The sequence below is a fragment of the Gorilla gorilla genome, chromosome 22, assembly GCF_029281585.2.
Source record: "Gorilla gorilla gorilla isolate KB3781 chromosome 22, NHGRI_mGorGor1-v2.1_pri, whole genome shotgun sequence".
Taxonomy (NCBI): Eukaryota; Metazoa; Chordata; class Mammalia; order Primates; family Hominidae; genus Gorilla; species Gorilla gorilla.
The window spans coordinates 28,283,157-28,306,804 of NC_073246.2; the positions used below are offsets into that span (position 1 = coordinate 28,283,157).

The 23,648-nt window shown below is 40.0% G+C and overlaps 2 long non-coding RNA genes across 2 annotated transcripts in view; one reads left to right on the plus strand and one right to left on the minus strand.

Annotated features, from left to right (window-relative positions):
- LOC115931845 (uncharacterized) overlaps nucleotides 1-8,903 on the plus strand; it is a 211,971-nt gene extending 203,068 nt beyond the window's left edge. Inside the window, exon 3 of the long non-coding RNA XR_008674828.2 lies at nucleotides 8,843-8,903. This is a non-coding gene — a long non-coding RNA (uncharacterized lncRNA). The remainder of the gene's footprint in view (nucleotides 1-8,842) is intronic.
- Nucleotides 4,652-23,648, minus strand: part of LOC109024501 (uncharacterized) — a 53,304-nt gene continuing 34,307 nt past the window's right edge. Inside the window, exon 4 of the long non-coding RNA XR_002004018.1 lies at nucleotides 4,652-4,716. This is a non-coding gene — a long non-coding RNA (uncharacterized lncRNA). The remainder of the gene's footprint in view (nucleotides 4,717-23,648) is intronic.

The following is a 23,648-nucleotide window of genomic DNA, read 5'->3' on the forward strand; positions in this document are numbered from 1 at the left end:
TTATTTTCTCACAGTTCTGGAGTCTAGAAGTCTAAGATCTAGGTGTTGGCAGGGTTGGTTCCTTCTGGGACCTTTCTCCTTGACTTGTAGATGGCTGTCTTCTCCCCTTGTCTTCCCAGGGTCTTTCCTCTGTGTATGTTTGTGTCCTAATTTCCTCTTCTTATAAGGACATGAGTAATATTGGAGTAAGGCCCACTCTAATCATCTCATTTAACCTTAACCACCTCTTTAAATATCTCATATCCAAATCACATTCTATGGTACTGGGAGTTAGGACTTCAACATATGAATTTGAGGGTGGGGGACATGATTCAGTTTATAACAGCAATGATATGAGCCTTAAGGTTGGGGAGGGTATAGGGAAGAGGGAGGGAGAATTCTCTGAAAGGGGCAATAAAGAGCAACGAGGCCACCTACTCCACCTCCAGACCTAGGAGGGAAAATAGCCATCGCTAAAGAGGGAAGCAAAGAAAACCATATCCTCGGGGGAACAAAAAGGTGAAGGGAAGATTAGGAGAAGAGGGTGACATTCTAGGGGATTTTATGGCTGGGGATACGGTGACACATCTCACACTTTTCTGACTCATCCATGTTGCATGTAGACACAAAATACACCTAGGAAATGGGATGTCTTATATGTGCTTGTGAAAAGTCTTCTTCTGCTCCTCCACCCTGGCTCATTCAGGGAGTCTCTTCCTTCCCAGGGCCCCTGAGAGTTACACTTTGCACCATCTCAGTGGTGCAGTTCTCTATAAATATGCTGATATCTGCACTTTCTGAAGCTTTCAAGGTGTAAAAATAGTGTTGTTTCCTCCTTTTGTGCACAATGAGCCTGAATCACACTGGGCTTCTTAAAGAAATGGGGGTAGGCCCCTCCTTTACTTGGAAATGTGCTTTGTCCCCTGGACCTTGGTCTCAGGGGCCCCTTGTGAAAACAGTGCCTTCCTCCATCTTTGGCCTGTTGCAGCTCCATTCATTTCTTGCAGGAGAGGTCTCTGCACCCGGGCTGGATAACAGACATGATATAGTCCTCCTCAGTGGTTCTCTTTTTCTCCAGGTCATTATCTCTGTCTCTTAGGTGAACATGAAGCCTTTAGGGCAAATTAAATCATAAAGACTGAGATATCTTGGGCCTAAAACCAGTTCATCAAGCATATATAGTGCTTGATCCCTAATAGCAGATCCAGCTTGCTCCTCTGCTTGGTCTCTGTTCCCCTGCTACCCTCTTTCCACCACTCAGGTCTCAGTGAAACACTACTCCTTCTCCAAAAGACCTTTCCTGACCACTTTGCTGGAAGAAGTACCCCACTTCCTCTCCACAGTCATTCTCTATCACAGGAACCCACTTTATTATCTCCCTGTGACAGTCGTTCTCTGGAATTATTTTGCATTTTTCTTGCTCACGTTCCGTGACCCTCGCCCCATTAGGATAGCTCTTGTGTCTGGTTCATCAGTGCCTTGAACAGTGCTTATCACATGTTATTTTTTCAACAAATATTTATCAGATGAATAAATTGATGGTTCATTCATTGGAAAGCAGTGAGCAGCACTGGCATGGCCTTTGGTTTTATCATCCAATTTTTTAGTGAAAAAATGTTTTTTAATCTGATCTATTTTGAGCCTGTTTTAGTTTTATTGAAAGCCAATTTGCATTTGAACACTTGGTCTTGCTAGAGTGAAGCATACTCTAAGATTGACCTGATTTACTCATAATACACAAAAATCAGTAAGTCCTGAGACCTTGTATTATTTCTGTTTCATCCATGGCATTCATTCTGCTTTCTAACTAACTTATCGTAAGTATCTTTTGGTTGTCTGCCAGTCAGTAGGCCAGGGGATCTGGAAATATTCTTCGGGTTGCCATTCTTGATGTTCCAGGACCCAGAGGCAAATGGACACTGATGTGCTTGACAAGAACCTCCTTTTGTAACCCTATCAGTAATTGCCCTTCCTATGTGACCCAACGGGGGTTTAGGTAGGATGTGGGCTGCAGCGCTAACTCTGATATCTCCTTGGTGGGTTGGGGAGCCTACCATTGCCACTTCATTCTAATTCATGCCCCTGGTTTTTCCATACAAGCCTAACTCAGAGATACTGCAAATTCATTTCCAGCCCACCACAATAAAGCGGGTGTTGCAATGAGGCAAGTCGTGGAAATTTTTTGGTCTCCCAATGCAAATAAAAGTTGTGTTTACACTATGCTATTGTCTATTAAGTGTGCAATAGCATTATGTCTAAAAAATATGCATACCCAGCTGGGCATGGTGGCTTATGCCTGTAATCCCAGCACTTTGGGAGGCCGAGGTGGTTGGATCACCTAAGGTCAGGAGTTTGGGACTAGCCTCGCCAACATGGCGAAACCCCATCTCTACTAAAAATGCAAAAAAAAATTAGCTGAGCATGGTGGTGTGCACCTGTAATTTACCCCAGGTACTTGGAAGGCTGAAGCAGGAGAATCTCTTGAACCTGGGAGTAAAGGTTGCAGTAAGCCAAGATTGTACTACTGCACTCCAGCCTGGGTGACAGAGTGAGACTCTGTCTCAAAAAAAAAAAAAAAAAAAAAGCATACCTCAATTAAAAAATACTTTATTGGTAAACAGTGCTAACAATTATCTGGGCCTTCAGTGAGTTGGAATTTTTTTTTGCTCAAAGAGGGTCGAATCTTGCTGCTGAGAGCTTTCAACTGGATTAGGCTTTGATTTATGGGACTGTTGTGGTGGTTTGAGCTTCTATCCATACCACTCAGACTTTCTACATATCAATAATAGGCTACTTTACTTTTTTTAATCATTCATGTGTTCACCAGAGTAGCACTTTTAATTTCCTTCAAGAGCTTTTCCTTTGCATTCACAACTTGGCTGTTTGATGCAAGAGGCCAAGCTTTTAGCCCATCTCTGTTTTCCACATGACTTTCTCACTAAGCTTAATCATGTCTAACTTTTGATTTTAAGTGAGAGACAAGTGACTCTTTCTTTCACTTGAACACATAGAGGCCATTGTAGGGTTATTAACTGGCCTAATTTCAGTATTGCTCTGTGTCAGAGAAGAGGGAGGCCTGAGGAGAGGATGAGAGATTGAGGAATGACTGGTTGGTGAAGGAGTCAGAACACACACAACATTTACCAATTAAGTTCACTGTTTTACTGAGTGTCATTTGTGGTGCCCCCAAACAATTACAATAATAACTCAAAGATCACTGAGCATAGATCACCATAAAAGAGAGAATAATAATGAAAGAGTTTGAAATATTGTGAGAATTCCAAAATGTGACACAGAGACACACAGTGAGAAAAATGGTGCTGATAGACTTGCTCAATGCAGGGTTGCCACAAACCTTCAATTTGTAAAAAATGCAGAGGCTATGACATGCAATAAAGCAAAATGCAACAAAACAAGGTATACCTGTATTTGCTTTTGGCCTTCTTTGCCTTGCCTCCAATTGAAAATTTGGATAATGACCTTGTCTTTCATGACTAGTTGACAGCGGGTATTGTGGACAACTCCCAGTGACTCAGTCCATCCTGATTAATTTAGACTTTGTTAACAATGGAACTGGGTAGGACTGGACTTAAGTTTATTCTCCATACTTTGGATTTGATGTTTTTTTTCATCCTCAGGGAGCCAGTTATCCTTCTGTGAGTATCTCTCAACTTCACTTACTTTGGTGCGATCTAGGCCCTTCATCCAGGCTTCATCTCTTCAAAAGAGTTCCCAGCATGTTTTCCTGCTTATGAGTTATTCCAGTCACAAATTCACCCAGCCGTCTCCTATAGAAACAGGTGTTCATAAAAATCAAATGCAGAGAGATGTCAAAGATAGAATACATTAAAAGAATATAAACTTACAGCTTATTTTCAGAAGGTTTACCTTAATGGGATGTTAAGCTTTGTTTAGGTATTTAAATAACTGGAGTAAAATTCAATGTTATGCAGACATTTATCATAAGAATACCAATAATCAAATTAAGTCCCTGAATAATAAGAGCTACATGCTCTTATTAAGTTAAATTATGGTCACTCATTCAATCTGTTTCCCCTCACCAACATGAAAATGGGCTTTTCCTGTTTCATAGAAAACTGAACAATTTATTTCAGTCATTGATGGAGTAGGTCAGTGTTTATCTTCATGAGTTGATGTTAAATATTCTCTAATTATAAAAATTATTAGTGCTACTGTAGCAAAGAAGCATTCCAAGGTAAAGAGAGGGAAAATCCCATAGCCAAATTGGAGTTAAAGTAGTGGGATACAGATAGTATCATGTGCCCAAAGTCAAGATATTCATTCATTCTGTGGATGCATCATTTGAAAAAAGTCCAGGAAGGTAGTCCTGAAAGTTAGGGTCTTAGCCAAGGGGCAACCACGTTTCTTTTGTTTCTGACATTATATACATATAAGAGCACCTTTGGGTGAATATTTCACTATAATAAGTGTAATAATTATTAATTCTCAAGACTGATTACAATGCAAGTATCATATTGAATCATTGTATGAATATCAAATATTTAAACCAAATAAAATATATTAGTCATACATTTAAAAATGTTAATCAAATTTATTTGCCTAGATTCTTTCAAATTGGAAAATTTTTATAATTAATAAACCACTTTAAGAATTGTAAAATACTGAAGCAGATGCTCATCACTCACTGTGGGTCCTGTCTGTGGAATGAAATGCAGTTCTTTCTGCTTTATTCCTGTTGGTGGTTTGTTCAGCTTTCTTCAAGAGGGAGACATAAAAAATAAGTGAACCACTGACATATTGGAGTTACGACAGTTGCCTGTTTTGACCTTGACTTCCACTATAATGTTAGGTAATTAGACTAAGAGGAGTCTTTTAAAATGACATGTATCAAGCAACATGTGACTTGATATTGACAGGAAATGTTATCTCTTGTACCTATGAATAGGAAGTTATTTATAAGGAATAGGGTAAAAGGAGTCTTCATGTCCCCAAACATCCTTCTGCAGTAGCCAACCATGGGATCTGAGATGCTGCTGTTGTAGATGCTTCCCCTGAGTGCTGATTTCACAGGTCTTCGTAACACCATGAAATGAAATAGCACCAAGGTTTAACTTGGAGGCACAGGTATTTCCAAATACCGGGAACTCAGAAATCTCATCTTATACTTTCCGTTATTCCTTATAACACCTAACAACATGGTAGACTTGCAGTATATGCAATATCGAAAAAAATGTAACAATGAAACTCTTTACAGTCTTTGCAATTATCAAGACACTAAGAAGCTGACTATGTTATAAAAGAGAAAACCCAAAAAAGCATTTTGGGTTAATGCTTCAATGAGTTAAGACTTTAGGGGACTGTTGAGAAGGTATGGTTGTGTTTTGAAATGTGAGGACATGAGATTTATGAGGGGCCAGGGGTGGAATGATATGATTTGGGTATGTCCCCACACAAATCTCATTTTGAATTGTAGTTTCCATAATCCCCACATGTTGTAGGAGGGACCAGGTAGAAATAATTAAATTATGGGGGTGGCTTCCTTCATCCTGTTCTCATGGCAGTGAGTTCTCATGAGATCTGATGGTGTTATAAGGAGCTTTACCTCCTTTCCTTGGCACTTCTCCTTGCTGTCACCATAGGAAGAAGGATGTGTTTGCTTCCCCTTCTGCCATGATTGTAAGTTTTCTGAGGCCTCCCCAGCTGTCTGGAACTGTGAGTCAAGTAAACCTCTTTCCTTTGTAAATTACATAGTCTCAGGTATGTCTTTATTAGCAGCATGGGAATGGACTAATACACTTCCTTAGGATTCCCTGTGCTTCATTTTGGTCCAGTAATTAAGATTTGACATCTAGTACACTACTCCAACCCCAGCACAATTCTGATTGGTTGGTACCAACCTGTTCTTAATTATTTTAAATATTATTACCCCTTTGTACCTGCTGGAAGAGCAGTGGTTCTCAAGCTTCTGTTACTCTTTAGGATCAAAACAGCTGACTGAGTTCACCCAAGAACTCTCAAATTATAACACTCCAGGTGGGGTCTGCAGGCTGGTTAAGAATAGTTGTGTTAGAGGAACATAGCTGAAGGGTATGGCCTGTTATTTGGAAAGAGACTCACCAGTTACATAATGAGACCTTTGTCTGGGGAAGGAGCAACTCTAAGCCAGTGGGTCTCAATCTTGGCTGCCCATTGGAATGAATAATAAGGAAAAAAACCCCAATACCAGGATGTTATTCCAGAGATTCCAATTTAATTGGACTGGAGTGTGGCCTGGGCACTGAGTTGTTCTTTTTTTAAAAAAAAAACACTTCCCATCCATTTTTATGTGCAGCCAAAGTCGAGACCCACTGCTTTAAGCAGAGAATAAAGCAAGTTAGAACATCTAGCCTTGAAAGTATGTATAAATGGACACAGGAAGGGGAACATCACACTCTGGGGACTGTTGTGAGGTGGGGGGAGGGATAGCACTGGGAGATATACCTAATGCTAGATGACGAGTTAGTGGGTGCAGCGCACCAGCATGGCACATGTATACATATGTAACTAACCTGCACATTGTGCACATGTACCCTGAAACTTAAAGTATAATAATAAAAAATAAAATAAAATAAAATATAGACTTTAAAAAAAAGAAAGTATGTATAAGTGGCTTGAAAATAGAAAAAAAAGGATATATTGATAACATGTGTGTGTGTGAGACAGAGAGCAAGAGACAGAGAGAGAAAGAGTGTGTAAATTAAATTAACTAAATAAAGGGATATAGTATAAAAGGACTCAAAGATAGATTTTCTTAAGGTTTTCCTAGATCCTAGTAATTGTATTATTATCATTTGGTTTTCTTTAATGTGTCTCCCAGTGATTGACAGATTGGGCAATTCTGATCATAAGGATTCTGGTCTCTAAGAGTCCAGAATGTATAGAGCATTATAAAAACAGCTTAGCTTACTAATTGCAGCTTCCTTCCCTCTTTGCAGCTTCTTTTCCTAACTCTGCACTGCAGGCCCAGTATATTTTGTAACCCCCCAAATCTCATCTGCGGCCAGAATTGTGACATCAACTCTTTTTTTTCTGGTGTGGTTTGGAATTAAATCATGGTGAGAACTAATTTCAGAACCCTCGGGCGAGTCTTGGCTGTTTGAGTAACTCTTAACTTTGCAGCTTTCATAAGTGCTCATTGTCTAAATGTATGCCCATTTCTTGGAACTGAGCTTCTATTTTGAATCTAACTTTGTATTGTCAATACCCTCTAGGCAAATACCACCAGGAACACACCTATAATCAAACAAATTGAGTTTATAATTTGTTGCAGAAGGAGAACATATACCGTAGGAAACTATGGGGTGTCTCAGAGAGAGGGTGTTAGATAGACCTTCTTACAGGATTTGGGCTTTGGTTGAGTGATGTCAGAGAGGGTCCACAACGCAGGTGTTCACTCTAGATTGAACGCTGTCAGAAAGTGGGGGCAATTCTATAATTGGGTATCTTAATATATCTTATTTATAGAGATGGTAGATTAATTATAAAGTAGCAGTCACACATTTTGGCTAAGAGAGGAAATATCTGCATTTTGTGGGTAGCATAGTGACCTTGGTTTTATCTTTCCTTGGATAAAATTATGAAGTGGACTTGTTTTACCTCACTTTATCATGGTCTCAGAGTAACCTCGTTTGACGTTGGTATTCTGTGAGATTGTTTAACAGGAGAATAACTTGACATAACTGTGTGTGCTACACCAGCTTCTGGGGGCCAGGGCTGCCTTTCCCCTACTACTTCTCAGTAGTGTGCATGTTTTTGTTTTTTTTGACAAGATTTCACTGTCATCCAGGCTGGAGTGCAGTGGTGCGATCACAGTTCACTGCAGCCTTGACTTCTTGGGTTCAGGTGATTCTGCCACCTCAGCTTCTTGAGTCGCTGGGATTACAGGTATGCACCACCATACCCAGCTAATTTTTTTGTAGTTTTCGTAGAGATGGGGTTTTGCCATGTTGCCCAGGGCTAGTTTCAAACCCCTGGGCTCAAGTGATCTGCCCACTTTGGCTTCCCAAAATGTTGGGATTACATGCCTGAACCACTGTCCCCAGCCCTGCATGGTTATACTGCCCAAAATCCCAGTTTCTTTCTAAAACTAGTGTTACAGCTCTTTTACTCCCATGGTTAGACAAGTTCTGAGTTCTTGTCCCACAACTGAGAAGAATGAGGTACACAGACATCAGAAAGTGAGTAAGGCAGAATAGAATTTATTGAGCAACAGAAATGCTCTTGACAGTGAGAGGGGACCCAAAGGTGTGTTGCTAGCCATGAGGCTAAGTCTAGGGATTTTTATGGGCTTGAAATGAGGAAGTGCATGCTGGTTGGTCTATGAGTATGTTTGAAAAAGTGCCATTCAGAAATAGGCACAATAGTGTAGACGACCTTTTGGGGAAGGATATGTATACATGAAATAGGTGAAGGAAAAGGACCAATTTGGAGAGAGCATGCCAAATGGAAATGGGAGCTCTCAATCTGGTTCGTGGATTTACACTTTGGTTTTCAGGCTTTAGATTGTCCTTGGCTTGAAGGTTGAGTTTCACTGGGGACCCATCCCTTTCTGCCTAGGAATTTACCTGCCATGGTGATGGTGGTTCTGTAGCCACTGCAGAGGATGGGATAAAGTTCTGAAAGCCTAAAAGCTGACCTCACACTGCAGCCTGCCACTTTGGTTCTATCTTGCCAAGCTTCCTTCCCAATAACTGAATGGGGCCCACTGTTACCAACTCTTGCTTCCATTAAACTTGTTCTGACAACCTTACTGAACAAGCCAATGATTCTGCTGGCCCAGACTGTGCAACTCTGGTAGTTGCATGAAGCTAGTTATGGTGACCAGAATTCCTCTTTTTTTCAGCACATCACCACCTTCTGCTAGCTGTGCAATGCTCTCCATCCTACAGGACTCACATCCAGGTGAGTTTATGTGAGAAGAAACACTTATTTTATTTTATTTTTTGGGACAGAGTTTCACTCTTGTCACCCAGGCTGTAGTGCAATGGTGCAGTTTCGGCTCACTGCAACCTCTGCCTCCCAGGTTCAAGTGATTCTCCTGCCTCAGCCTCCTGAGTAGCTGGGATTACAGGTGTGCACCACCATACCTGGCTAATTTTTGTATTTTAGTAGAGACGAGGTTTGACCATGTTGGCCGGGTTGGTCTCGAACTCCTGACTTCAGGTGATGTGCCCAACTTGGCCTCCCAAAGTGCTGGGATTACAGGCATGAGCCACTGTGCCTGGCCTGAAACACTTACACTGAGTCAAATTTGTCTCTTTAAACCTCTCTTCTAACTTTGTTCTGTTTCTGCATGACAGCCCTTTAGACTTTTTATTGATTACATGTTTGCTGAATGAATACATTGTCTCCAAAATACCAGCATTTAGTAATATGTAGCCTTTTCTTTTGTTTAGGAAGCTTGGAATATTAAAAACAAATGTGAAATATATGAAAAAGGAATAAGGAGGAGGCATGGGGCAGATGTGAAAGAAAGAAGGCAATTTTAGAAAACGGAGTTCATGGTAGACAAACTTTCTTTCTTTTTTTTTATTTGAGACGGAGTCTCGCTCTGTCACTCAGACTGGAGTGCAGTGGCACCATCTTGGCTCACTGCAACCTCTGCCTCCCAGGTTCATGCCATTCTCCTGCCTCAGCCTCCCAAGTAGCTGGGACTACAGGCACCTGCCACCATGCCCGGCTAGTTTTTTATATTTTCAGTAGAGACAGGGTTTCACTGTGTTAGCCAGGATGGTCTCCATCTCCTGACCTTGTGATCCACCCGCCTCGGCCTCCCAAAGTGCTGGGATTAAAGGTGTGAGCCACCGTGCCCGGCCCATGGTAGACACACTTTCAATGAAAAATGAGAAACAAAGGGAATCATAGGCATTTACAGTTGCCTAATCTTTCTAACTCAACTTCCTGCTTGAAAAAAAATTTCCTGTGGCTCTCTGACATAATTACACAGTCACCCAGGAATGCTGGATGGTCACATCATAGGGAATATTAAACAGAAAAACAATAATAAAAAGAATGTGTATAACAGGAAGAAAGAAGGCAATATTAGAAGCATCCCTGCAAAGAACAGATGCAAAGATTTTTCCACTGTTGTGGAAAGGAACTTGAAATGCAAAGACAAGGCCAAATGACTCGCTCAAGGTCACCTGGGACCTCAGGGCAGAATGAGAGAGTAGATTATTGTCATGCTCTATCCACCAGACCATGATGTCTCAGTAGCAATGTACCTGCAGGCTAAAGTCACATGTCACATAGTTAGCACACTGCTCCCTGCCAGCCTTGAAGATAGCAGAATCACTGTTTTAGGAGAAAGATTTAAAGCTGTCATTAATGAATCCAGGTAGCTGTTTTTGTAAGTACATAAATATCTCTAGTATGGAGAGGCAGAATTAAGTCTTGATAGCCACCTCACAAATGTTGACTATAAATGTTTGGTTAGTGACAAGTCTAGCTTAAAAGGAAATAGAATATTTATGAACTGTCATGAAAAAGAATCTCTGCAAGGTTCACATTTAGACAACAGTGCAATGAAGGCAATCTTATGAGTTATTCAAGAGAATCGTCTTGGGAACTGGCTCTATGGTAATTCTGAGAATTACCTATATAAATAAAGTCAAATTGGGAAGGTGGGCCGTTCTGTTTTTACATAGAAAAAATCATTTGAGTTTCTAGGACACTATCTAAGATGTACTAAAATGGAGATTATCACTTGCTTATTTTCTTGAAAAACCATTAACATAGTACAATACAACAGAAGAGTAGTGGCCAATAGATTCCAAACCAGAAGGAATGTTTATAGAAGCACACACACACACAAAAAGACTCCACAACTTACTTACATTACTTTTATAATATTCCTAATTATTATAGTGGTTTGAAAGAGGTCAAATGTTACATCTAAATATAGAAGATTAGACTTATAAATGACAAGGTCGTACTGACCCCAATATTCTATAGGGTTGAAAACAAAATACAATTGACCTTCATGATACACCTGATATAATGCAGGTCTTTGTTGTACATCAGATTACATTCTGCCTGTCTTGAAATAATAATGGCATTCTTTATGAAGCCATTTGATTAACTAGAATCATGAGCTTTGCAGGAGGAAATGAATAGTGGCAAGAATGACTTGCTTTCTGAATAAACATAGCCTAGGGAAATGTTTTCCTGGGAGAGCGCTCTCCATTCTCCACCTCCCCTGGTGTGTCCTCTGACTAAGTAGTTCTTCCCGTACTGCATCGCTGCCCAGAATATTCTGAAGACAGCCTCCCACCCCACCCCACCTCATCATGCTCTTCCAGGACAGCTACAGGAAGAAAAGGAGATAACAGAATCTAATGATGTCCCATAAGATCTCCAGTCAAGGTGTGAACATGAAGCTCCAGTGAGTAATGTGGTGTCTCACATCTATAAATGCCTTATGTGTGACTAATGCATTCTTGAGACATGTCCAGGACAAGTAGAATTAAGTCTTGATGGCTGCCTCTGATGATCACACCCTCATCAGCAGTCTGATCTATGCTTTGTTTGCAAACCCGGACCTTGTTGTGGCCTGCAACTCCCCACAGGCTCTCTCCCCAGCTGTCAAGCCTCTTCTAAAACACACTTCCCCTTTAGAGAGGGCCGTCTTCACTCATGTTAGAACCTGACACCCCGAGAGACTTTCCTCTCATCAGCTGGTTTTGACTGTGGCAGAAATGTTGTTGACATAGCAGATGGTCTTGATATTTCTGAAAACTGGCAACATCTTTGCCATGGCCACCCCCACACTCTTGGCTACTGTTTCTCCTTCAAGTAGTTTGGGTCATTTTTAGCAAACCTGTATGTTCCAATATTTTTTCTTAAATATCAGAACGGGGAACAGTGTAAGACAAAAGTCTCCTAAAATATAGACCAAGGCAGAATATGAGGGCTGTTTCGCAGAAAACCCAAAAGCTGAAATAAATTCTATTTTTAATCAGATTCTTTGATGAATTAGAATGAGCAAAAAGTGAGCAGATTTTAAATATTTGTGGTCTGAAATATCAGGCAGTAAGGTATGGCTAATGGATTGTGCTATAAGAAGTAGAGTCTGATATTCATGATGTTTGAAAGCCTCTTAAAACAATATACCAGTGAATAATGTTTATCCTTATTGAACACAAGGTGACTTGAGAGAAGGGTAAGGGCAACTGGATTAGAGATTATTACTTAGTAGTAACTCTAGAGCCAAAGCAAATCTAAGACACCGTAACAATGTGATGACCTGGGACCCAATCCAGTCATCCTGAAAAATTAAAAGCAGACTGATTTATTATTTCCTTGCTTGCTCCATGCAGGCAGGCACTCTGAACAGTCTCTTAAACTCACTAGATAATGGTATAAACAGCTCTGCTTCATTTCGGAGATATCTGTACAATTTTAGAAAATGCTTATTCTCCTGGAAAGGACTTTCACACAGATGGGAAGTAGGCATGAGCAGTGCAGGCCCTGCCAGGTTCAGTCAGCTTCTTGAGTCAACATCACTATCCAGGCCTGTAGCACTCATGACTGAGAGTGTCATTTGGATTGGCTAACAAAGCACAGTTGAGAACTCTGCCTCCAAAATGTCACAGTTAAAACACAGCTTACTAGATACAAATCCTGCCTTCTCATTGTAATATCAATGATCCGTACAGCAGTGAAATGTGGAGCTAATTGATTCCTTTGAATGCCAAAAGCAGGGTCCTAAGGATAAGAATGCAGGGGAGTCATATGGATGGATGGGGTATATAAAAAGGATGGGAGGAATTTGTGGAAGTGTAAACGTGGCATGTCCCATGTAAGGCAAGCTGAATGAGGAAAACCAATTTGGGTGTCAGGTGTATGGTGGGGTGGGATGGCAAGAAGACTCACGCATGGCACAAGACAGCAGAGAGGGTAATGCAGGGATTGTCATGAGAAGCTAGGGGTGGAGAAGCACTGGGTATATGATGTGTTATAATTTCTAGTTCCTTCCTGTTTTGTTGATTACATTAGTAGTGTCTCCAAAGGAACACAATGCTTGAAATAAAAGATTCTTTTCATAATGGAAAATGACTTACTTATAAAAAATGTTCTGTAAACCCTACCATCAATCTGGCTTATCTCCAAGCACAGAAAAGCAAGATAATTAAGAGAACTGAGACAATGTGAAAAACAGTTAACGACTAGATGAAACGGACACCAAACCAATCAGAAGAGACGTAGAGCTAGATTCTTTGCTAGATCATGGGGAGGTCAGGAGGACCCAGCAGTTGTATGGGAGGGGATTTGGGATAATTCTAAGGGTACCAAAGCATTTCAGTATTTTAATACACAGTCACACCAGCTAAATACAAGCCCTGAAGATAACCAACATTTCTTATAAGTCATGTCTTATAATAGAAATATTTAATAAAGTTTTTAGAGCCAAGGAAAGAGCCATATCTGGGACCCTTCTCACTTGTTAAAGGCTCCTTACTCATTATCAACCTACATCTGTCAACCAAATGAAACAAAGTATAAAATAAGAAACCTCCTACATCTTTTCTCATTAATGGAAGACAGTAGCTTCAAGGAAAAAGTATAAAGATTCAGCAAAGGGTTTAAATACAGGCCACATTTAACATAGGTCCAGTTGATTTGATCCTTTCAGATCAGCCTCTGAATTCTTGTTGTTCACCAGTAAATACATATTTTGTGTTAGTCCATTTTCATACTACTATAAAGAAATACCTGAGACTGGGTAATTTATAAAGGAAAGAGGTTTGATTGACTCACAGTTCCACATGGCTGGGGAGGTCTCAGGAAACTTACAGTCATGGCAGAAGGAAAACGAGAAACAGACATCTTCTGCACAGGGCAGCAAAGTGGAGGTAGTACAAGCAAGGGAACTACCAGACACTTATAAAACCATCAGATCTCGTGAAACTCACTCATTATCTCAAGAACAGCATGGGGGAAACTGCCCCCATGATCCGATTACCTCCACCTGGTCCCGCCCTTGGCACATGGGGATTATGGGATTTACAATTCAAGGTGAGATTTGGGTGGGGACACAGAGCCAAACCATATTATATTCAGAACAGATGTTGAGCCCAGCTGTGGGAGCAGTAATGGCCTGTGAGCCAGATTGTTACTTGGAACTTTAGGACCCTTGACGGGTTTGAGAATAGTGCCAATTCTTCTAGGATGTGTTTGGGTTTCAAAGCATTTTGAAAACATTTGGTAGACATGTGCAAACATACCAAATGTGTAATTGTCCCTGAAAGCAGGCATCTAATTGACTATTTAGTGACAACATAACATGGGCCTCATTTCTCAAGAAACAGTAGGTGGTCAAAATTTTAGGAGAATATACTTCACAGAAACTCATGTAGCATAGCTCAGTGATATGCCTATGAATCTTGAATATTAATTTTTCTTTCCTCATGAAAAATGCATCTATCCATATACTTATAAATATTTTTTCTTTTTTAAGCAAAATACTTAATCAACTTGTAAAAGAATAAAGAATTCTATACAAAAGTTTTAAAAATTGCTTTAGAACAACAATGTCAGTTGGAAAAAAATTCATAATTTTTCACAAATACATTTTCTTTGTATTTAAAGCAAAATATTTAACAAACTATGCCACATATGAAAAATGTGTATGAAGAGGTTGGGTTAGCCTCAAAGTAATCTGATGGTAAATCATGCCTATCAGAGGTAGATTCCAATATCAGAAAAAACTGTTTTCTAGGCTTTTTGTGCTTCTATTTCACAGACATCCCACCTGAGTTCTAAATTTATTTCTCAAAGAAGCCAAGCTCCTGAGAGAGAAATGATACTGTGAGGTAAGAGTTCAGAAGGAAACACACACAGATACACCCTCACAAATCACACTGGCTGTCATCCCACCACCGTGTAGTCTACTAGGATTTCAGGTGGGATGAGTAAAAATGTAGAATTAAAGTGATTCTTTCAAGATCATAATAATTAATAATTCCTAAAATAGAATTTTAAAATTCATCTTTTATGGGCCTGTATTTTTGCCTACTTTGGTATTACAGATATCCGCTTATATCCCTCTTGCATTTCACCAAAAGCACTTTGATTTTGTACTGTGGCAGACAATCTAAGGAAATAAATTTTATCTCTTCTACCTGTTTTTTCCCTGCTCTATTTCAAGGCAGAATTCACGATTTGAAATTCCTTGCCACATGGATGTTAGTCTGGCAGAAAACATAAGCAATCTTAAATCCAAAGCTTTTTTTGGCTTTATATAAAAATCTCAGCCCTTTAGAAGAAATGGAGTTCCAAAGTTGGTGAGAAGGGGAGTGGTTCTGAATGCAGGGAAAGAGTTGAGTCAGAATGGGAAAGGGAGGAAGGACCTCAAGCCCCGCAGTCTGGCAGTTCCAGGGAGAGTGACCAGGCCTTAGAAAGGAATAGTTCGTGGTTCCCAGCCTTACCCAAATCCCCAACCCTAAGTGAGACACAGAGGCTGTGTCGCTAGACATAAAGAGACCATAATAGATGTATTCAGTAGTAGAGCAAAAAATTCAAGGATCTTAGATGGATCCTTCTGCTGTTTTATTCTTTTCTTTGCCTTCTCAGTGCCTTATCTGGGAGCGTGTGTCTATATGTGTGGGTGTATGCACCTTATGTGTGTGCGTGCATGGTGGTGGGATTTAGAGGATGGGGCCAAGCATGAGTAGGAATTCCAATGGAGTGAGTCACAAAGTTGAACTAAGTTGATTTAAAGAAATAAAGACATAATAGTCTTTCCATATCAAAGTATATGGACTAAATTGATCTCGGCCATAGTTGACCATTAACGATTATACATAAAGAACCAAATTTCTTGGTTTGAATATAAATGGAAGCCATTGATTTTTCTAGAAAGTTGAATACATTATGCTTATCATGTATACCTTCCAAAAAGTTACCTCATGTCAAATTGTGCACAAATTAGATCTGTTTCCTAACTTGCCGAATGAAGTTGTTTATGGTTTTGAAACCTTTCCCCTTGGAAAGGTGCAGTGGATGTTACTCTGCCGAATCTCAAAATGCACTGATTCACTCCACAGATGTTTACAGCCAGTGTTTACATGTGTTTGCCAGTGTTTACGTGTCTTCCATCAACCAAGCACTGACCTTGGCTTTGGAATATGATGCTAAATGGCATACAGTCCAGCTCCCAAGGTACTCAGAAGCCTGGGACAGGGAATCTACTTCACCCTCAAATTTCTTATCCTGTGGAGGAATCCTTGTATTTAACAGAGACCAGCCAACAAACAGTGCCCCATACTGGAACGTCAGAATGGGAAGGAGAGAGAAGATCACAAGCGTCTTGTGTTGTGAACCTCAAACCCTGAAATCTGGCAGCACCAGGGAAGAGTCCTCAGAAAGAATGGCTCTGTGGTTCCCAAACTCTCCCAAATCCCTATTCCCTAAGTGTAACCAAGTGAGCCGAGGAAATGGTCATCCCTCTCACTTCACCTGGAGATAAATTTGTGCCTGGGGCCGATAACTGCTTCCTGTTCCCCATCATGATGTCAAAATGCAAATGGCAGGTATGATGAAGATGAGCATATGATAGAAATAAGACTGTATTTCACAAAAATATAATCAAATCTTTATATTTCAAAATAAGCTTACAGATCTCCACCTAATATGACTTTAAGTAAATTTACATTATGTGGACCTACCATTTCCTAAGTATTTGCTATACTGCTCCATGGCTTTGTCAAATGTCTCTTCAGTCTCTTAGATGGGATTATTGCCATCTACAAATAACTTCTGCTTTTTTAAAAAAGTCATTCAACAAACTTTATGAAACTACCAGGAACTGGATCAGGTGGTGGGGATTAAGGATGAAGGCCACCCTCTCTGCTTATCTTAAATTCAACAGCTTTTCTTGAATATATCAACATTTTTTCAACTCCTTTCATTTAAAGAATACATTTTTTTTAAAAAGCATTTAGTTATGATTCAGAAATATAGCAATATAGTGAGATAAAGCTTGTATATATATAAGCTTTATCTATCTATCTATCTATCTATCTATCTATCTATCTATCTATCTATCTGTCTATCTATCTAGGCTCACTGCAAACTCCACCTCCTGGGTTCAAGCGATTCCCCTGCCTCAGCCTCCTGAATAGTTGGGATTAGAAGTGCGTGCCATCACAGCCAGCTAATTTTTGTATTTTTCCTGGAAATGGGATTTCACCATATTGGCCAGGATGGTCTCAGTCTCTTGACCTTGTGATCCACCTGCCTTGGTCTCCCAAACTGCTGGGATTACAGGCGTGAGCCACTGCATCTGGCCACTTACAGATATTTTTTAGGAGGTACCCTAAGCCAGACTTTTGCCCTGAAGACTTTTCTACTCTGCAGTGTTCATTTTTCTGTTTCAAGATGTCTGCAGCAGAAAGAATAATGCAAAATTTCAACATCAGTGTTATTCTAAAAACAATCGTATGAAAAATTCAGGTTCCTTCAATAACGACTACCTTGAAAAATAAAAAATTCAGTCACGCAGTTGGTTTTTTTAGTCTTGAGAATATCAAACTGTGTGTGACTGACTTTCACTAAATTGACTAGTCACTGTTGAATGACATGCCCCTTAGCTAGGACAGCCTGGAAAATTGTTTTCAAAGCTTTTGGGACTCTTTCACTCCAATTTTTAGCACAGATTCAAGAATATCTACTTAGCTACCAGGCATCTTCTAGGGTATAGACATTTCTGTACAAAGGACTGATCACCCTCTTCACTGAGCCCTCTCCAGAGTGGGACTTCAGTTGCTTATTGTAAGAAAACTAGTCTTTTAAGTCACTTTTCATTTCCTTATAATTCATGGGTTTTCTCACTTCAGTCCCTGTCAGAGGTCAGAATGTTTTCCCTCCATTATTCAGCATCTTCATTTGCCTACAATTATTGTTCAAAGGTAAGTTGGAAGCTGTCCATAGGATACAGAGCCAAACCATATCACTAAGTAATCCGATACCATAAGAATTACTTAAATATTTTTTACCACATTACGTTTTTTTCAAGTAAGAAATGTTTTCAATTCTGATGTTAGCCAACTTAGGGTGTCTTATTATTTTCCCCAGTGACCAAGCAGAAAACAAAATGCTCAAAAAGGATCAGAGAAGAGAGTTCAACAAAGGGATTGTTCACAATCATGTGGGTGGGGTTAAGTGCAGTATTACATCAAAGAATAGTGCAGTACTTTGGAGTCAGCAAAAGCTGGAGTGCTGAGGGGCAGGGGGAGGAAGCAGTTAGTGACTGGAACATAGAGTGGCTGCATTAAGAGGGCCATCCAATAAGAAGAGTGTCCTTGGGTGGAAGGCCAGAGCCAGCTTGTGATGACTTGCCAGGAAGGTTGCTGTTGGAATAAAAGTGCTTACATCATTCTGCACTAAACTTTTAATTTCCTGGCAAGTGTCTTCCGTTGGCCAAACTGAAAGCTGGAGGGCAAGGAAGCTTGTTGGTGCAGTCCCTAGAAGTTGAAGTCTTGGATTTCAAAGGAGGATAGTGAAGGTTGGAAAGCGAATCTGGCGTGGGGGGTGGGGCAAACCCCAAATATCCAGGTGCCTTCTCATTTATTAGCTGAGGTGGTTAATTGGTGGTCTTCAAAGTATTGACAATTTCCTTCCACTCTTTATTTGTGCAGGATAATACCTCTTTCAGAGGTGGGGAAAACATGATGGAAAGCATACATTTCAACCATGAAATTCCATGCCCCCTCCCTCACAAAATGTATTGTGACAGAAAAGAAATGTAGAACTTCAATTCACTTTGTAAGTACCACGTGCTAACCAATTGTGCCACTGGAGCCACAGCACTCAATTTATTTTAGATTCCTAGTTAGCATAATTTGTAGAAAATCAAAGCTAGACAGTAGTGATGTCTCTCAAATTTGTTTGACAAGAGGTCTAAAAATTGTCCATATGTGTATTAGGCTGCTCTTGCATTGCTAGAACAGCACTTATGAATATCCCACACATGGATATCCCTAGTTTTAACTTCAGAGGCTGAATATGTCTGATCGCATTGCAGAACACAATAAATCATCTTGTCTCAGAGAAAATCCTATAATTAGGTAATTGGCATTGATATGGTTGACCTAAAAGGGAATTGTGGAGTAGAGGTTTGCTTGCAATTTCTTTAAAATACCTGAGTCTGGGTAATTTATAAAGAAAGGAGATTTAATTGTCATAGCGTTCTGCAGGTTGTATAGGAGGCATGATGCCAGCATCTGCTTGGCTTCTGGGGAGGCCTCAGGGAACTTTTAGTCATGGTGGAAGGCAAAATGGGAGCTTGCACAGCACATAGCAAAAGCAGCAGCAAGAAAGAGTGTGGTGGAGGGAGGTGCCACAGACTTTTAAATGAGCAGATCTCATGAGAACTTCTTCACTATGGCAAGGACAGCAACAAGGGGATGGTGCTAAGCCATTCATGAGAAATCTGCCTCCATGATCCCATCACCTCCCACTAGGCCCCACCTCCAACATTAGGGATTACAAATCGGCATGAGATTTAGAGGGGACATATATCCAAACTATATTAATACAATTTTTTGCCACGTATATTTAGAAAGAAAAATGTCTTCAATTTCTGTTTTGAAAAAATGCATTAGGTTCCCTAAAAGTGCAGCCTGATACATAGATTTTTAAGTACATCTCTAAGGACATGAGGCAAGCAGGATGACACAGGGGAAGAAACTAAGGAAAGGTGTGGTTACAGCTGACCTGTGGCCTCAGCCTGATGCCATAGGGAACTCTGGAGTGTGAATGGTGCAAAAAATTATCCTGCAAGGAGGCTGGCCACATAATCAGTCCTTAGCTGCAGCTATTCCAATGATGGTGGAAGCTTGGGTCTCAGCTATGTCCAGGAAAAGGGGCTTTCCTTGGCCAAGGCCAATTATGCAGAAGACAGTGTATCCATGAGCCACTGAAAACCCACACTTACGACAGCTTGGAGATGGGTGCACAGATGCACTAAAGGAGATCTGGGCGGGGCACAATATCTACTAGATATATATAAGTTTGTAGGCAGAATCCTTCTCACCCATGAATATCACCAGGTTTTAACTTCAGAGGCTGAATGTGTCTGATCATATTGCAGAACACAGTAAATCACCTTGTCTCAGAGAAAATCCTATACAGCAATTAGGTAATTGGCATTGATAAGGTTGACCTGAAAGGAAATTGTGAAGTAGAAGTCTTGCAATAGGACAGTCTTTTGAAGCCTCCCATTAAAAGCCCCCTACCATCTATCATATTTTTCCCCCTCCTCATGGCTTACTCTACCTCCTTTTTATGCCTTTCCACTCATCCAGAGGTTGTTTTGAGACCCAGTCCTACCTGGCTTTACTATCACAAGGGTACTGATTGATATGGTTTGGATTTGTGTCCCTGCCCAAATCTCATGCTGAATTGTAATCCCCAGTGTGGGAGGAGGGGCCCAGTGAGAGGTGATTGGATCATGGGAGTGGAGTTCTCCCTTGCTGCTGTCATGATAGTGAGTGAGTTATCATGAGATCTGGTTGTTTAAAAGTGTGTAGCACCTCCCCCCGCCCCCGCTTCCTCCTGCTCCAGCCATGTAAGATGTGACTCCTTCCTCTTCACCTTCCACCATGATTGAAAGTTTCTTAAGGACTTCCCAGCCATATTTTCTATATAACCTGCAGAACTGTGAGCCAGTTAAACTTCTTTTGTTCATAAATTACCCGGTCTGGGGTAGTTCTTTACAGCAATGCGAGAAGGAACCAATACATTGATACTAAGATGTTAGCTGAGATGGTAACTGATAAGATTTAATCAGGAGGATGTTAAAATGTTTACGACATATATACTAACCAATCAGTAGTAGCCAATCAGACCATTCTATGGTTAGAGCTTCCTTACTGAGCCACGTATTAACCGTTCTTTCATTGCCAAGTCATTAAGAGATAGAGTCACTGGAGGAGGTACTGAGACAGCCCAGGTAGAGTGGAAGGGCACTGGGTTTGGGGAGGCTCAGGGCATAAGCTGATTAACCTGCTGGAAAGTATTTCATTATGGCTATACCAGTACCTACTGACTTAATATCAGCCCAGAAGAGTTGCTTGTGATATAATATGTTTTTATTGTTATTATTGTTGTTGCTTTAAGTAAATCCTAAATAACTGTGACTTTGAATCTTGGCAGTTCCTGGAATCACAGAAGTCAGAAACTCATAAGACCAGTCCCAGATACAATTATAATCATAGCTGTAACTTAACACTAAATCAAGATTATCATGAAGCTTTTGCATCTAGTTTAAAACAGTAAGTTAAATAGGAACATAGAAACATACTTATTGTTGGAGGTCATTATTTTTTAAAATTGTGTTTTTTCTTCAACCTTTAAGTTCCAGGGTACATGTGCAGGATGTGCAGGTTTGTTACATAGACGAATGTGTGCCATGGTGATTTGCTGTACAGATCAACCCATCACCTAGGTATTAAGCCCAGCATCAATTAGCTATTCTTCCTGATGCTCTCCCTTCCCCTGTTCCCCCTCACAGGCTCCAGTGTGTTTTGTTTCCCTCTATGTGTTCATGTGTTCTCATTGTTCAGCTCTCACTTGTAAGTGAGAATATGCAGTGTTTGGTTTTCTTTTCCTGTGTTAGTTAGCTGAGGGTAATGGCTTCCAACTCCATCCATGTCTCTGCAAAGGACATGATCTCATTCTTTTTCATGGCTGCGTAGTATTCCATGGTGTATGCATACCATATTTTCTTTATCCAGTCTATCATTGAAGGGCATTTGGGTTGATTCCATATCTTTGCTATTGTGAATAGTGCTGCAGTGAACATATGAGTGCATGTATCTTTATAACAGAATGACTTATATTCCTTTGGGTATATACCTGGGAAAGGGATTGCTGGGTCAAATGGTATTTTTGCCTCTAGGTCTTTGAGGAATTGCTATACTGTCTTCCACAATGGTTGAACTCATTTATATTGCCATCAACAATGTAAAGGCATTTCTTTTTCTCCACAACATCAGCAGCATCAGTTTTTTTTTTGACATTTTAATAATTGCCATTCTGACTGGCATGAGATGGTATCTCATTGTGGTTTTGATTTACACTTCTCTAATGATCAGTAATGTTGAGCTTTTTTAAATATGTTTGTTGGCTGTATGAATGTCTTCTTTTGAGAAGTGTGTTCATGTCCTTTGCCCACTTTTTAATGCGGTTGTTTTTTTTTTTTTTTTGTAAATTTGTTTAAGTTCCTTGTAGACTCTGGATATTAGGCCTTTGTCAGATGGATAGATTGCAAATGTTTTCTCCCATTCTGTAGGTTGTCTGTTGACTCTGATGATAGTTTCATTGGCTGTGCAGAAGCTCTTTAGTTTATATACTTGCATTTTGATAGAAAGGTAGATATAAGCTTTCTAACAAGCTGTAACCTTGAAGAAAATGGACAGTAGGCAATCTTAGCTGGTATGTAAGTAATCAATGCTTTTTCTGATCATAACTTTAATGCACAGTAATTTAATGGACAGTACTGCTACTTTATTTTTTTCTAGCATCATTTGTGCAAAGTCTCCTAAAATCCATCACAGTTGAGAACAGTCTAGACAGTTATTATGATACAATCAAAAGGAAAGCCGGCAAATAAAAAAAGAAAAGTGAATAGAAGAGCTGATTAAAATAACAGTATAGTTTATAGGAGGCTTCTCTTAAATTTGTGTTTTGCAAATTTCAATTTTTGGAAGGCTCAAATCACATTAAAATATTTTACTACTACAAGTCAGCTTTCTTTTATAGGTCTAAAGAGAAAAGATGGAGGGGTTGCATTTATTTCTTCATAGAAAGATTTCAGCAATCTAATTAAATAAATATTATAGCAGTGCATTTGAATAGTTTTCTCATCAGTGAGGAAAGAAAATGCTCTATTTCCCTGAAGTCAGACATTTATGTCACAGTTGAAGAAGGGCAAGTCAACCATCACAGAATGAATAGTTTTGTCAAGTCGATATCTGATTTGATGGAGTCGAGTTTTCTTAATGGGAACTAAAACTGTGAAATGCACATTAATCCACTCTCTGCACACCATCTTTCCCTTTAAGGTTCCAGAAGAACTCCTATTTCTGTTTTAAAGCCATCTGCTATTGCTTTTTGCCAGTGAGTATGTGGATAGATAATTTCTCAGGGTGCAATTAGAGGAACATGAAGAAACTACTTCATGCCATAAAGGGAGCTGAAAAAGCTAAAGCATAAATGGCAACATCTGCATGAGGTATGGAGCCAGGGAGGAGACAGAAGCATGCAAATCAGTCACGCACTCTCAACAGAATTCCAAGGTCCAAAAAACAATTTGGGAAGATGTTTACAGAATACAAACTCATCCACGTCAAAGGAGTAGAAAAGATGAATAATTGGTCAGGTGCACTCCTGTGGCAAGGAAAGGCAAAAGCAACTCAATCAATTCTGAAAAACAAAACAAAACCAACCCAGGATAAATGAAAAGACTAGTTGAAACGTTCTCATCTTGGATTTGAAATGACTCAATTGGTTAACATGTAATTTCATTAAGTCCCAAATCAAGGAGATTGTCTTTTCGTCACTAGGATCATGGTTTTGTTCCTTTTAGTCTCCATGTCACGTACCCCTCTTGTAAGACCTTGGCAAGTGAGTGTTGCAGCACTTTT